This window comes from Panthera uncia, chromosome B4 (assembly GCF_023721935.1).
Source record: "Panthera uncia isolate 11264 chromosome B4, Puncia_PCG_1.0, whole genome shotgun sequence".
NCBI classification, from domain to species: domain Eukaryota; kingdom Metazoa; phylum Chordata; class Mammalia; order Carnivora; family Felidae; genus Panthera; species Panthera uncia.
In genome coordinates, this window is record NC_064809.1 from 97,562,595 (window position 1) to 97,577,001 (window position 14,407).

A 14,407-nucleotide genomic window follows, 5' to 3' on the forward strand; every position below is an offset into this window, starting at 1 on the left:
GTTCCTATTTCTAGTACCACGTTAATTGTGGCATTTAATTTACTGTCTTCCTCATTAGAGTTTGTGGTTTTGGTTTTTTTTTTTTTTGTTTTTTTGGTTTTTTGTTTTTTTTTTTTTTTTAGGAAAGGATGGTGTGTCTCAATCACGCTGGGATGAAAATAGCCTAGCAAACTTATTTTTGTTCCTAGTCAGGTTCAGCATCTTTCGTGCCAGTTCTACAGTCATTAAGTCTCACAATGTGTTAGGTTGGTGGCAGTTTAAACAGATCCACAGGATTTGGCAATTCGTTGCAATTTTAAAATAAAGCCTAATCTTTTTTTTTTTTTTAAGTACCTAACTGTTGGACGTAAACTTGCTTTCCTTTTAAACCCAGGTCCGAGGAACTCTCCCCGCCTACCCCTGGTGATGAGAGGAAAAGAATAGAAATGCCAATCGCCAGAGGAAAGAAAGTAACAATACAGAAATGAAGGAAGTAGAAAAGCAGAAAGATCATAATCAAACCCTGCTAACCATGCAAGCACATGAAAAAGTTTGCTCAGTTTGTAAGTCATTTTTCCTTCTGGCCCAGAACTAAGGGTTTTTGCTTAAGCAAGTTTTATGCCCTCATTACGTTTTCTTAACAAGACCTCAAAAAGCATTCTGATCACCTGGATACTTGAATAACCAATAGAGTTTGGCCTATATGATCGTAATTATCAATGTATTTCATGACACACTAAGAAATAGACTTTAGGACTCACCATTATTTCATGTTAAGAAAGAAAAATACTGCCATTTAAACTATGCAAAGCCACTGATATTTTTTAAGACACATCTTGAATTCAGAGATGTTAAAATGTGAGAAACAATGGGTCTTGGAATCTATGAGATATTGTAATGAGCTGGTGTTCCAATGAGGGAAAGATTCTACAGGTTCTGTTCTGAAGTCTGAGATACTGTCTTTGTAGTTCAAATAAATATGAGAAAAGTTTTATTGTGTGAATGACACTAACTCAGTAACTTTGGAGTTTGGCATCAGATTGAAATGTCTTCTATTTTCTAGAGCACTATTTTTTAAATTGACTTAAAATTCAATTTTATTTTTTAACAAATAGGCTGGAATGGAATAGAATATAAAGATCAGAGTACACATTTAGTGTGGACAAGAAATTGCTTTGTGAAATTTTTGTTTCATTTGTGGGGAAGGATAAGAGTGTGTCCTATGTTGTGATTTAACCTGTGTTTCTTAGTGTGAGTTGCAATCAAATAGATTTGAAAAAGAATGTTCTTGGAGCACAAATAACATGCAAAATATACCCTCTGGGCTCTGTTTCTCTGGTTCTTTTCCTTTACTCTGGGAACTAAAACTACAGATCAGTAAAATAAGGCAAATCTCCTTGACAATCCTCTCCTGCGTCAGCCCAAATTTCTTCTATTGGTTGTTGAAAATAAACAGTCTTTTGTTGGAACGGAAAGCACCGTTCTGGAAGCAAGGTGGTGGTGTAATACAGACTCTGCTAATTAGATGTGTGACTGGACGAATTACTCTCTGCATATCAAGCTCTGATAAAAAGTAGGGAGTTGCTGGGGGGGGGGGGGGGGGGGGCGCCTGGGTGGCTCAGTTGGTTAAAGCATCCAACTCTTGGTTTTGGTTTTGGCTTTGGCACAGGTCTTGGTTTCAGCTCAGGTCATGATCTCACAGTTTGTGAGTTCAAGCGCTGCATCGGGCTCCACACTGATGGCTGAGAGTCTGCTTGGGATTCTCTCTCTCCCCACCCCCCTCTCAAATAAATAAATTAATTTTTAAAAAAAAGTAGGGAGTTGGACTATATGCTGTTTAACCAATGTTATTCAACCTTTTTTTTTTTTTTCCAGTGAATGATATTCACATTGGAAACAAACAGCCAGGATTACGCAAATTATTGTCTGACTACCTATAACTCTTATCAACCACACTCAAAAAAAAAAAAAGTCAATGCAAGTTCATGAAAGTGAAGATATTATGGGACAACAAATGTAAGTATATCTTTTGTAATTGTATTTTAACTGTTGCTAGTAATAGTTGCTTGTCATGAATGATGATTTTGACATACCTCACAATTGATTGCAACAAAATGATGTATCAATACATTGCAAATGAGAAATACATACTTTTCAGATCCTTTCACATCTAATATCGTATGATTTCAGGAAATGATCAAACTAGCATTTTGATGTAATCACAACATAAACACAAACTGTAATGTGTGATCCTGTGCTATAACTGAAAAATATCCTAAAACTCCCATTTGCTATGTTTATATACCCTGCAAGTTTGCTACTCTTAAAATTATTTTGAGAATAATATTTTTAATAAAACTTTTTAATATAATTGTCCAATTTTATTATAACTATTCCATTTTAACTCCAGTAAGAATCTCTTACGCCTAGTGTTTAATTCATTGTACATTTCTGACAATGAGAAGTTCTTTTTCCAAATCAGTTAAAGCACTGACAGGCACGATAATTTTTCCCGCAGAATATGCATCATCCCTGACCTAGAATGAGAGAGATTGGCTTGAAGTTGTTTTCTGTTTTTTTGTTTTACTTTTGCCTATCCATTTAGACATTTATGTTGCCAAAGATTGCTAATGGAGATTTTAGGTTAAAATCCTCATTTTCTCAGAGAAGATTAACAGCAACCTCAAACATAAATAAGGTATTCAATACAACTTTGAAGACTGTGGTAGATTATGTTATTACTCTTGGCCATGTAACTTGCTCTAACGAATGGCTTATGAGTAGATGTAACACATGCCAACTGCTTTTTTGAGTGCAACATTCAGGTCAATCTCTTGGTCTTGTGCTGCCTGGCCATGAGAAAGGCGTGTTCCAAATAGGGTCTCAGAGTGAGAAAATATGTGGAGCAGAACTGAAACTGACCTTTAGAGCAGTACACCAGCAGCTGACCTGCAGCTACTAACATGAAGCAAGAGTGAATCATAAATATTTGTTGTTCTAAATCACAGAGATTTTTGAAATTGTTATATAGTATAATCTCACAAATCAGCTTAAGTGAATTTAAGCCAACAGATAAGTGGTTCAAAGGCTAAATGCACTGTAGAACAATAATAATCTTCAATTTAATAAAACAAAATAATAGACATCTACAAGATGCCTGGCTGGCTCAGTCGGTTAAGTGTCTGCCTCTTGGTTTCCACTCAGGTAATGATCTCATGGTTTGTGGGTTCAAGCCCCATGTCAAGCTCTGTGCTGACAGCACAGAGCCTGCTTAAGATTCTCTCTCTCTCTCTCTCTCTCTCTCTCTCTCTGCCTGCTCCTCCCCCACTCAAGCACATGTGCATCCCCAGACTCCCTAAATAAATAAATAAATAAATAAATAAATAAAATAATTAATAGACATCAACTAGGTATGTGGTAAGCACCCAACCAAAAATTTATATTAGGGGCTCCTGGGTGGCTCAGTCAGTTAAGCATCCAACTTCAACTCAGGTCACAATCTCACAGTTCATGAGTTTGAGCCCTGTGTTGGGCTCTGTGCTGCCAACTCTGAGCCTGGAGCCAGCTTCAGATTCTGTGTCTCTTTCTCTCTCTGCCCCTTCCCCACTCGTACTCCTTCTCTCTCCCTCCCTAAAAAGTAAGCATTAAAATAATTTAAATAAATTAAAATTTTTTTATATTAAAAAAGTAGTCTGGGGTGCCTGACTGACTCAGTTGGTTAAGCATCCGACTTCGGCCCAGGTCACGATCTTGGGGTTTGTGAGTCTGAGCCCTGTGTCAGGCTCTGTGCTCACAGCTCAGGGCCAGGAACCTGCTTCGTATTCTGTGTCTCCCTCTCTCTGTGCCCCTTCCCCAGCTCACACTCTGTCTCTCTCTGTCTCAAAAAGAAATAAACATTAAAAAAAAAGTCTATTTGAAAAATCTACAGATTTTCTTGCAAAGTATTTACATATTGATTTTAAGTATTTCTGTTTAATATTATTTGTCTTAAATATCCCTCGATGAAAATTTGGATAATAAAATACAAAGAATATAGGCTTGTATTTCTGGCAATATCATGGCTTATATACCTCACTCAGTGATCACACTGGAAACAAAAATCCTGGAAAAATGTTTTAAATTCTATTAAATATATTGATTAACTGGTAATAAAGAAATTAGTAGTTCAAAACTGGAATGAAGGCAGAAACCTAGAGAGTTTCACTCCAAATGTCCCCAAGGGCATTTGCCAAATCCAGTTAACATGAGCTTTGGTGTTCATGGCCTTATAAAAGACAAAACCCATGACCTTCCCTATGCACACAGAAAGCTGCATTTCCAAGGATTATTCATTTACTGTAAAGATGTGTTAGAAATAAACTTGCCCCTTAGTAGCATACACACCTCTCCCCTATATTCTACAAAGAAAATTACTGTCTTAAACGTGGCACCTAGTGGAGAGGGGAAAAGCAAAATCATATCTGAGAATTTAGACTCACAATCCAGCTCTTATGCACACAAAAAAATATAACTTGAATTCATATTACCTGGATGATCCCAGAAGGTATTCAGCTGATAATTGAGAAGAATGTTTGACTGATAGTACTTTCAGACATCTGGCAGAAGCAAATGCCAGCCCTCTCTGGAGGAACCCATCTTCAATTTAAGCCTTAAAGAATAATAAGTAAAAGTCTTAGGAAAATAGCTCACATTTTAAAAAATAACAAGCACAGAAGAAAATAAGACACCATTAGTGAGAAACAGTGAACATAAGATAGCAAAAACATTTAAAAAGACTTCAGATATTGAAATTACCAGAGACTATAAAATAACTATATAAAATATGAATAAGGGAATAAAAGATGACCTTGAAAATACATACATAAAACAAGAAAGTATAAAGAATAATCAAAGATATTTTTTAAATGGAACTTAAAGAATTAAAATGTATAAGTTATTAAAATTTAAAACTCAGGGGACACATTTAATAGTCTATTTGACATAGCAGAAGTACAATTTAATGAACTGGGAGGTAGAGATGAATAAGTTGTCCAAATGCAATAGAAAAAGAAAAAAATGAAAAATATAAAAGAGACTTTATGTGACATTGAAGACATTGTGAGAAAGTCTGAAATAAATTGATACTCCAAAAGAATAGGAAAGAAAAAAATGTGGCAGAAGCAATATTAGACATGATAATGGTTGAAAACTTTCCAGAACTGATGAAAGATTCCAATTCACAGATTAAGAAGTCCCCCAGATCCCAAGCAAATTAAAGAATAATAAATCTACAGTTATATACATCACAGCAAAACTATAAAACACAAAAAAAAACAAAAGGAAAAGAAACCTTTGAAATTAGTGGAGAAAAAAATAGATTATTCTCAAAGTGTCTGGTAATCGACCTTCATTAGTAACAATAGAATCAGAAGACCATGGAATAACACCTTCAGTGGGCTAAAAGAAAATCCAATGCCTATTTGAAGAGGTCTTTTAAGAAAGAGGCCAGGGGTGCCTGGGTGGCTCAGTTGGTTAAGCATCAGACTCTTGACTTTAGCTCAGGTCATGATCTCACGGTCATGAGACTGAGTCCTGCATCATGAGATCCAGCCCCAAGTTGGAATCAGGGCTGGGTGTGGAGCCTGCTTAAGATTCTCTCTCCTCTCCCTCTGCCCTTCCTCCCCCACCACAAAAAAAAAAAAAATGGGGCCAAAACAAAGGCATTTTTAGGCCAACAAAAGCAGAGTTTGCTGCTAATAGTGATTCTCACTAATAGAAAGTCTAAAGAAATTTCTCTCTTCAGACAAAAATAAAATGATCCCCCTGTAAAAGATCTGGAGTTAAGACTGAAGTAAGAGCATTGAAAGTGGTAAATACTTGCATGAATCTAAAACCCACCAACTATGCAAAACAGAATTGTTAAAATTACTTAATAATATTTTTAAAAGAAAATATAGCTCTCACTCATATTCCTAACATCAGAATAAGTCCAATCAGATTCTTACCTTATACCTACTATTAAACAGACCTCATCAGAGCAAGTATTTTTCCCATTTGTATTATTATTTCCATCTGGTATATGCCCTTAAAAGCAAAAACACTAGGGGCACCTGTGTAGCTCAGTCGGTTAAGCATCTGACTTGATTTCAGCTCAAGTCATGATTTCATGGTTGGTGGGATAGGGCCATGCATCTTGCTCTGTGCTGACTGCACTGAGCCTGTTTGGGATTCTCTCTCCCCATCTCTCTCTCTCTGCCCCTCTCCCACATGCTCTTTCTCTCTCTGTAAATAAATAAAAATTTTTTAATTGAAAAAAAGCAAAAGCACTAAACATTTTCATTTATTTTTTTCTCTTATCCATATAGGCAAAACTATATTAATATTTTATTGATACTCTCTTTTTAAATAACTGTACTGCTGTAGCATTTTAAGTGTTTTTCTTCATGACATTTTTATTTCAAATTTGCATAATGTACCAGCGGAGATGATTTATTAATAATCAGACTAAGAAATTAGCATATATTTAGGAGATCATGATTTAGAGTAATAGACTATTAGAGTTATTTTTCACATATCTATGAAGAATTAATGAGTCCCACCATAGAAGTCTAAAAATGAAAGTTCATCATAACAAATTATATAATTATGTATTCACAGGTTAAGGGCAATTAAGTCTTATTGAAAAGCTCTGCCTACCCTTTCCACCCACATTGCCTATTCAAAATTAGATGCATGCTATGACTTTTAACACTATCTCTGGAAATAGTTAGAAAATTTATGCTCAGTCTGTAAAGATTGACTCCTGAGGTTTAAGTCAGCCCAGGGGGCATCCTGAACTCCAAATAAATTTTTAAATGAAGAAGAAGAACCCATTTCTTTCTGATATCTACCTGGACTACACAGTCCCAGCTATAAGTATGATTTTCATTTCAATTTCAGGAGAGCATAGGGGTGCCTGGCTGGCTCAGTTAATGGAGTGTACAACTCTTGATCTCAGGGTTGTGAGTTCAAGTCCCATGTTGGGCATGGGACCTACTTAAAATAAGAAAAAGAATTTTTAGAAAGACAAAGTGTATAAAAAGCTGTTTGTCACAATTATGTAAACATGAAAAGCATAGGATGCATAATTCCTTAAATTTCCAAAGTTGTGGTAACTACAATGCAGAGAAATTATAACTTACTTTTTTTTTTTTACCAAAGCTTTACTCTCTTTGTTTTCCTCAACCACATGAGATTATTTGAAACATACTTACTTCTTTAATGCTTTCTTGATGAAACCAAATCTATAATTTCACTGCAGAATGTCCAAATGAATTCCATTTCTTTATAGTTTTTAATGTTCGAGAGATTCTATATTATATTAGTATAGATTATTCCAGTTAGCTTTGTCCAACCTGTATTATACATCTATAAACTTTCTGACAGTTCACAAGTAATTGATATGAACTAGATTGTACATTAATTCTTTCAATTTAATAAGTTATCAGTTTTTACTGGGTCCAAGGCCCATCCTAGTTACAAAAAAAATTAAGTATCTGTAAGTTACTCCACCTCTTTTCTGAAATGAATGGGAAGCTATCAAGAGACTCGCCCTATAAACTAACAGTGTTTCAAAACTCTCATTTCTGTTGTTCTCTGCTGGGAATGAAAGTTCCATACACACAACATCATCAGGTAGAAATCTACGTACCACTCCCAACAAGAGCAGGTGTTACCTAGATGCCTTTTGTCAAATCTCCTAAGTATTTATTATCTTTCTAAATCCTCCAGAACACTGGTACCCAAAGGTGGCAAGGTGAAGAAAGAAGACACCTATCCTATATTCCAGTAATGTCTGTCCAATGCATTCTTGTCAGGTTCATCCCTCTGTTCTAAGCCCTGCTGATATTTTCCCTTAGTTGTTTTCTGTCAATTCCCATGGGAGCCTAACTTTTGCCTGCTATTATATGCACAGACAGCTGAGACCAGACTCCCAATCCAATTCTGCCACCGGTTTCCTTTAACCCTTAATCCCTATAACACCCTCCTGGAAATGGACTGGAGTTTGGATACATCTATTTATGATTTCATTTTTAAATGTCAGCTCCTTTCCAGAGATGGCCAAATACTTCACTGCTTGTGGTCCTACGGTGTTGATTACTTCTGACTATCTTTTGCTGTCAGCCAATAGTCTTGGACCTGACATTGTTTGCATCCCAACCCCTCCTTCCTGAAGTTATTACAAAAGTAGTACACCATGAAGACAATTATCTCAACTAAGAACAGGGAAAATTATGGAGGAAAATGACCTTTATGGCAAAATAAGGTCAAGAAAAAAAGGAAGTTACTATTAACGTATTAAAATAGACTCATTCGACATATCAACCAAATGCAATGCGTGGACCTTTTTTAGATTCTGATTCAAAGCACTTTTACAAAGGACATTAATGAGACAACCAGGGAAATATTAATACTAGTTGGATATTACCTGATATCAAGGAATTATTGTTAATTGTTTTAGATATGATAATGATATTTGATTATGGTGTTTTTAAATGTCTCATTATCTAGAGACACATGCTATATAATTGGGCCCATGCTTTAGGGGAAAAAAAATCCTTCATATTATGTCACTTTCTTTTCTCTACCTGTAGGTCAAATCCATGGGCATGTACTCTACACCTACTACTTGTTATTTTCTACCTGTAAGATAGTAATCATTTCCTCTTTGTCGTGTCTATGATTATTTTTTGGTAAAAGTATTCAAGTCAAAAGCAACTCATGCAATCTGTTATTTGCTCCAAACCTCTGTTAAGCCATGGTGAAAGGCCAAACATCATATGAACTGTGGTAAATAAATCTGATTAAGCACGTTAACATGTTCAAATTTATATAAAGCCTTCTGCAAATACAGATTAGAGATGCTAAGAAGCAGATGTACTGATCTCCTTGGCATTCACATGATTCAGCTACAAATAGAATTTGAACAGATTCCAAATGCACAACTGTCAAATTCATAAAAAGTAGCAACAAAAAGTCAAGTGAAAGTTTAAGCTTTGCCTGACTAGCACTGACTGTTTTCTGGGGGGGGGAGTTGAAAGTATTCTGTTAATGTTTTATTTCTTCAGTGCTAATATTTGACAAGAACTAAGTGCTTTCATTTTATGCATGGATGTTCCCATTAGGTTAGCAGTTATAATCCAGAAACTGTTATGAGTTAATATCACTATCAAGTCCAAAGAAAAATCTCAATCAATTTAATCAATGTTACAAAGCTTGTCAATATAACTTTGACTCACTGAACTAGTACAGTATAGTGCAGTTAACCTCCACCTCTAAAGTCAGATATATCTCAGTTCTAATGTTAGCCCTGCCATTTACTAGCCCTGCCACCTCACCCAGCCTCTTTCCTCATCTGTAGAGTTAAATTTTTTTTTTTTATTTTACAGTGTTGTTATGAGAATTAACTCAAGAAACATAAATTATTATGATTACTATCTTTGGGGAATATTACATTGTACACAATTTTACTAACTGTATTTTCACTTTACTCAGTGGTAAAAACAATTACACACAGACTGTATACTCTACCAACCTTACGTTGATACCAAGGCTTTGTGGCAGCTGGCCTAATTCTGAGAATTATAGAATATACATAGATGGGCATAACCTCAGGCTACGGAAGTAGATTTATCTAAGAATCTGTACATTCGCCAATTTAGGTATCAGTCTCACATGTGATGTAAGAATGAAAGCTTCTTCTACAGCAATCAGGAGATAGACTCAACTTCAGAGTTTTGTTTTCCATTCAAGTAAGACTTCAAACAGCCTTTAGAGTGTTGGAGTACATGGAGTCCACACTCTAAGCCAATCCCCTCTTGCCAAACTTATTTCGTAAGTTTACTATAATTCGGTTTACTACGAATCATAGTAAAAAAACATTATCTTTAAGCACAATACAGGAATACATGCATTTCCTTATTCTTCCACCCTCACAGTGTTTCTGATATTCAATAGAATATCCAGGATATCTTGTTTATGATATTCAGTAGATGTAAAAATCGCTTTTTGAAATGTTTTAAAGATATCAGATGTAGAGATTTGGTGGATTCAAATTAAACATTTGGGGCTAGAATATTTATAGGTGATATAGTATATTGTTTTACAGCATCTTTCATGCTATTTGATTGATTCATAGTTATTGATGCTCAGACTGATAATTGAATTAATGATATGGCAGTCTCATTTCTACTTTATAAACTTGTGACTGGGAAGTAATTTGTTTCGTATTACTTTGATACTATGCATATACCCAGTTCCCCTTCTATAAACCTCATGTTTTAATACTTGTTGTAAACCCTTGCACAAGTCAATAATCTTAATAAAAATTGCAAAATAATTTTAATTCCATTATTCATTTTATATTCTGACATTTTTTCAGTAAAATAGAGCTTGCCTTTATACCTAGAACTATTTGGTTACCTTAAAATATGGTTTATGCAGGAAAGGAAAAATAAATAATTCCTTACTTTTAGTTAGTAATCTTCAGAGAAAAGATAACTTGGAGACTAATGGGAAAATCTGAATTTGGGTTTTAGGTAAGATGAAAATTCATTTATTGGAAAGGTTAGAGATTGTTAATTTTTAAAAAGCAAGTTGTAAAACTGCACAAGTATGAAACTAGTTTGGTTAAATATATATGTATTTATACGCATATATAGGGATAAAGGTATGCAAAGATATACAATAAGCTGTTAACAGTGGTAATAGATGGGAAATAATGGATGTTTTTATTCTTCTATTTTACTTATATATAGTTTCCAACTTTCTGTCCTGCACGTACTACTTTCATAGTAACAGAATTTTTTTTTTTTTTTAAGAAAATCACTATTTCTTACTAAGCCTTAACATATAGCTTCTGAATCATCATCAACACAAGACTAAACATTCCAGCATTAAGAGGCTGCCAGGGCATCAACTTAGCTGCTTACTTTTTTTAAAACCTCTCTGCTTGCAGATTTTCCTTTGCCTTTTCATCTTACCCATGGTTGATAGGGCTCAGCTCTAGATTCATGTAGCCTTTTCACTGTAGCAGTCCTCACGAATTGGCAACTTCTTTGTATGCTTCTGTTGATCTTTGGCAGAAATTCACTTGTTCACTTGTTTATTATTTAGTTTTTATGTCATCATATTAGTTTTCTTCTTACCTTTCTGACTCTTCCTCATTCTTTGCAAGTTTCTCTCTCTCGGCTATTTCTTTTTTTTTTTTTTTTTTTAATTTTTTTTTTTTTTAACGTTTATTTATTTTTGAGATAGAGAGAGACAGAGCATGAACGGGGGAGGGGCAGAGAGAGAGGGAGACACAGAATCGGAAGCAGGCTCCAGGCTCTGAGCCATCAGCCCAGAGCCCGACACGGGGCTCGAACTCATGGACCGCGAGATCGTGACCTGAGCTGAAGTCGGACGCTTAACCGACTGCGCCACCCAGGCGCCCCTCTCTCGGCTATTTCTTCATTGCTCCAAAATTTCATACTCAGCCCTCTTCTCTTTTCACTCTATATCTTCTTCCTAGAAAAGAGAGGAGAAAATGGATCTTGTGTTCTCATTCTTTTTAGTCTATCTAATATGTATTTCTAGCCTAGTCCTCCCTCCTGAGCAACATAATCATATATATATAATCTCTAATTATTGTAATCTTCAGTTAGACATTTATGTATTTATAAATTTATATACTTATATATTTAGGTGTTCTCCTACCTGGATCTTAAATTAGAAATATGCTACTTTCAGAACTTTAGGGAAGTGTACCTTCCATTTTTATTTCTGCTATTTTCCCTAAGTAGAAAGAGCTATTTTATTTAATTGGTGATTTAAGAAGAAGAAATAAGACCTAGCCCCTTTCTTGCCATATTTTTCAAATCTACCTACCCACAACAGATGATGTTCTGTCCTGTTTCTCATTCTGTGTAATAAACTAAATACACATGGATCAGAGCCTGGGCTTGCTTTTACAGGCAGGCCTGAATCCTAACCCTCATTCTTTCTACATTTGACCTTACTGAGTGTGGAGCACTGATTCTGTCCAAGTTTATCTGTCCTGAAGACCCACATTTTCCTTTTATTATGCCATCTCCCATTTGGACCTGGGGAAAAGTATTGAAAAGCTTCATTGTGGCTGTACATTGAAGTCCTTTGTCTAAGCAGCTTTATCAGTAAGAAGGTGGTTTTCATCTTTATCTGACACCCTATCAATTGTTTCTGAATTCAGAAGAGAGTAAGATATATAAGGAGCTGTCACTGGCTAAGCCCCATTATTGATAGAACAGTTATTGAGAAGCTAGGTCTAATAAAAAAAAAATGGAAAATGGAATCTTGCCAGTCTAACAAGAGAATAAAAGATCTCAGAAAAAAATGATAGCAATTATCAGATAATCAGCAAAACAAGAATTTGTTCATTTATTGCTGAATGCCTACTGTGTGTTAGGCAATGTTCCAAGGAGAAGTTCAAAGAGTTAGAATACTTTAAACAAAAGTTACCTGGTACTCTAATTTGACTGAGTTTTGAATCATTATAATAATCAACAACAAAGTAATGCTTTATATTCGTTGATTCAATATCAATGATTGATTCAACATAATAATTACAATATTTGAGTTCTTACTGTTTATCAGACAAGCAATTCTCATACTGTGATTGAATCATCAGAACAACTCCGACAGAACAGAATAGTCTAGGTTATTCTGCAGCTGGAAAAAAAAGTCAATGATTTAACTGAACAGAGATTTATGTCTAATTCCAAAATGTTGGCTCTGGCTCCAGGTTGGCTCTGGCTCATGTCTTCTATGTGATGACATAATAATCTAGGCTCTTTAACCTTGTGGTGCCACCATCTTAATATGAGTCTTTTTCCATGATTGTCCCAGTAGGAGAATAAACACTAAAAAATTTCATATTGACCTTTCATGGCCTCATCTAGAAACTGACACGTGTCAATTGCACAGTATTTCATTGACCAGACAGAATCACATGTGCCCATCCAGTTGCAGGGGTGCTGAGAAATGACAGTCATTCTACTGAGTGCCCAGAAGAAAAAGAGAACTGAATATTGATTTACACTAGCAATTTGTACTATGAATAGCTATTATTACTGTCCTTTTTGTATAGGTGAGGAAATGGAGGATTAGCAAATTTAAGTAACTCATCCAATGTTACACAGAAAGTAAGTAGAGAAGGCATTATGTGAACCTGGATAATCTGACCCCTGAATTCATGCTTAACCTTTATCCTGTAGTACTTCCCAACTCCACACAGGAGCTCTGGCAGAACTCCACCACTACTAGACATATTTAATTCAATTTATTTAAATTTAGTTTAAATTTAAACTAGTTGTGCCAGTTATTGTAGTTTTGTCTGGAGGAAGTTTGGATTATTTGACCATATAGGTCTCTTCTAACACAGTTGGTTCTGTTTCAATGGAGAACCATGACTAATACAACAACCTAAAAATTAGTCTTAAAAGAAAGTTAGGAAATGATACTTTATTAAATTTTAGGTTAAAAATGAGATTCTATGCAAATCTTAATTACTTTGATCTTAGAATATCAAGTGAAATCTCAGAATCCTAGAATAACCTACAGATGTATGTCAATGTGTATTATATATTATATAACACAAAGTTAAAAAAAACTCAATGGTTATAAAATTCATAGATTTTTGCAAAGAACCTTGTAGACTGAAAAAACAACCAAAACAATCTGCCACATATAGGCCTTAGTATATAGATTTTACTTAGGGGAGTGTTCTAATTGTCTTCACAAATGCAATATTGTGAGAATGTATGGCTAGGTGTTACTTATCATTTTAAAAAGAATTAAATTCTGTACAACTGAGAATGTTCATAGTCTCCAATTTTAATTTGTTTTCCTATATATGATGCTGTTTCTGAAGTATTTAGTTGCCCCCTGCTGGTCACATAATTATAAAATTCCTAAAAATATATATTTCTCAGATTGCTCGTGATGACAAACTTCTAATGAGATACATTAAACTTTTTCATTAAATGAATTCACCATGGATTTCCAGTGCTCAACTGAGATATGTAAGTTAACTGAGAGTTCTTAAATACAATCTTCTTCCTATAATATATATTTCATATTTTATGTCTCTTCAAGCCCTTTTTGAAACCATGTAGGGATAAATTATCAAACTGAGAGGGAAAAACAGTACTTTTTCAAGAATTTTTAAAACTGTATTTTATCCTGTCTCTACTACCGCCTCTCTGGCTAATCTTGGACAAGGGACTTTAACTTCTTGATATCTATTTCCTCATCTGTAATATTAAGAATAACTGACACGCAATAAACTGTACAATTTAAAGTATGATTTGGTAAGTTTTGACATGTATTCAACTGTGAACTATCGCTACCATAGTTCAAAATAGTGAACATATTTATCATTCCTAAAAGTTTT

General features: G+C 34.8%; 1 protein-coding gene and 1 long non-coding RNA gene across 7 annotated transcripts in view; one reads left to right on the forward strand and one right to left on the reverse strand.

Moving 5' to 3' along the window:
- OSBPL8 (oxysterol binding protein like 8) overlaps positions 1-838 on the reverse strand; it is a 150,224-nt gene extending 149,386 nt beyond the window's left edge. The window contains exon 1 of the mRNA XM_049627424.1: positions 741-838. The gene's annotated coding sequence lies outside the window, so the exon portion shown is untranslated. The remainder of the gene's footprint in view (positions 1-740) is intronic.
- Positions 1-14,407, forward strand: part of LOC125920309 (uncharacterized) — a 166,063-nt gene that overhangs the window by 455 nt on the left and 151,201 nt on the right. For 4 of the 6 annotated variants that reach the window (XR_007457013.1, XR_007457010.1, XR_007457011.1 and 1 more), the window contains exons 2-3: positions 374-542; positions 1,855-1,995. This is a non-coding gene — a long non-coding RNA (uncharacterized LOC125920309). Of the gene's footprint in view, positions 1-373; positions 543-1,854; positions 1,996-13,946; positions 14,037-14,407 lie in introns of all 6 variants that reach the window. The other 2 variants (XR_007457009.1, XR_007457008.1) reach the window with 1 other exon arrangement.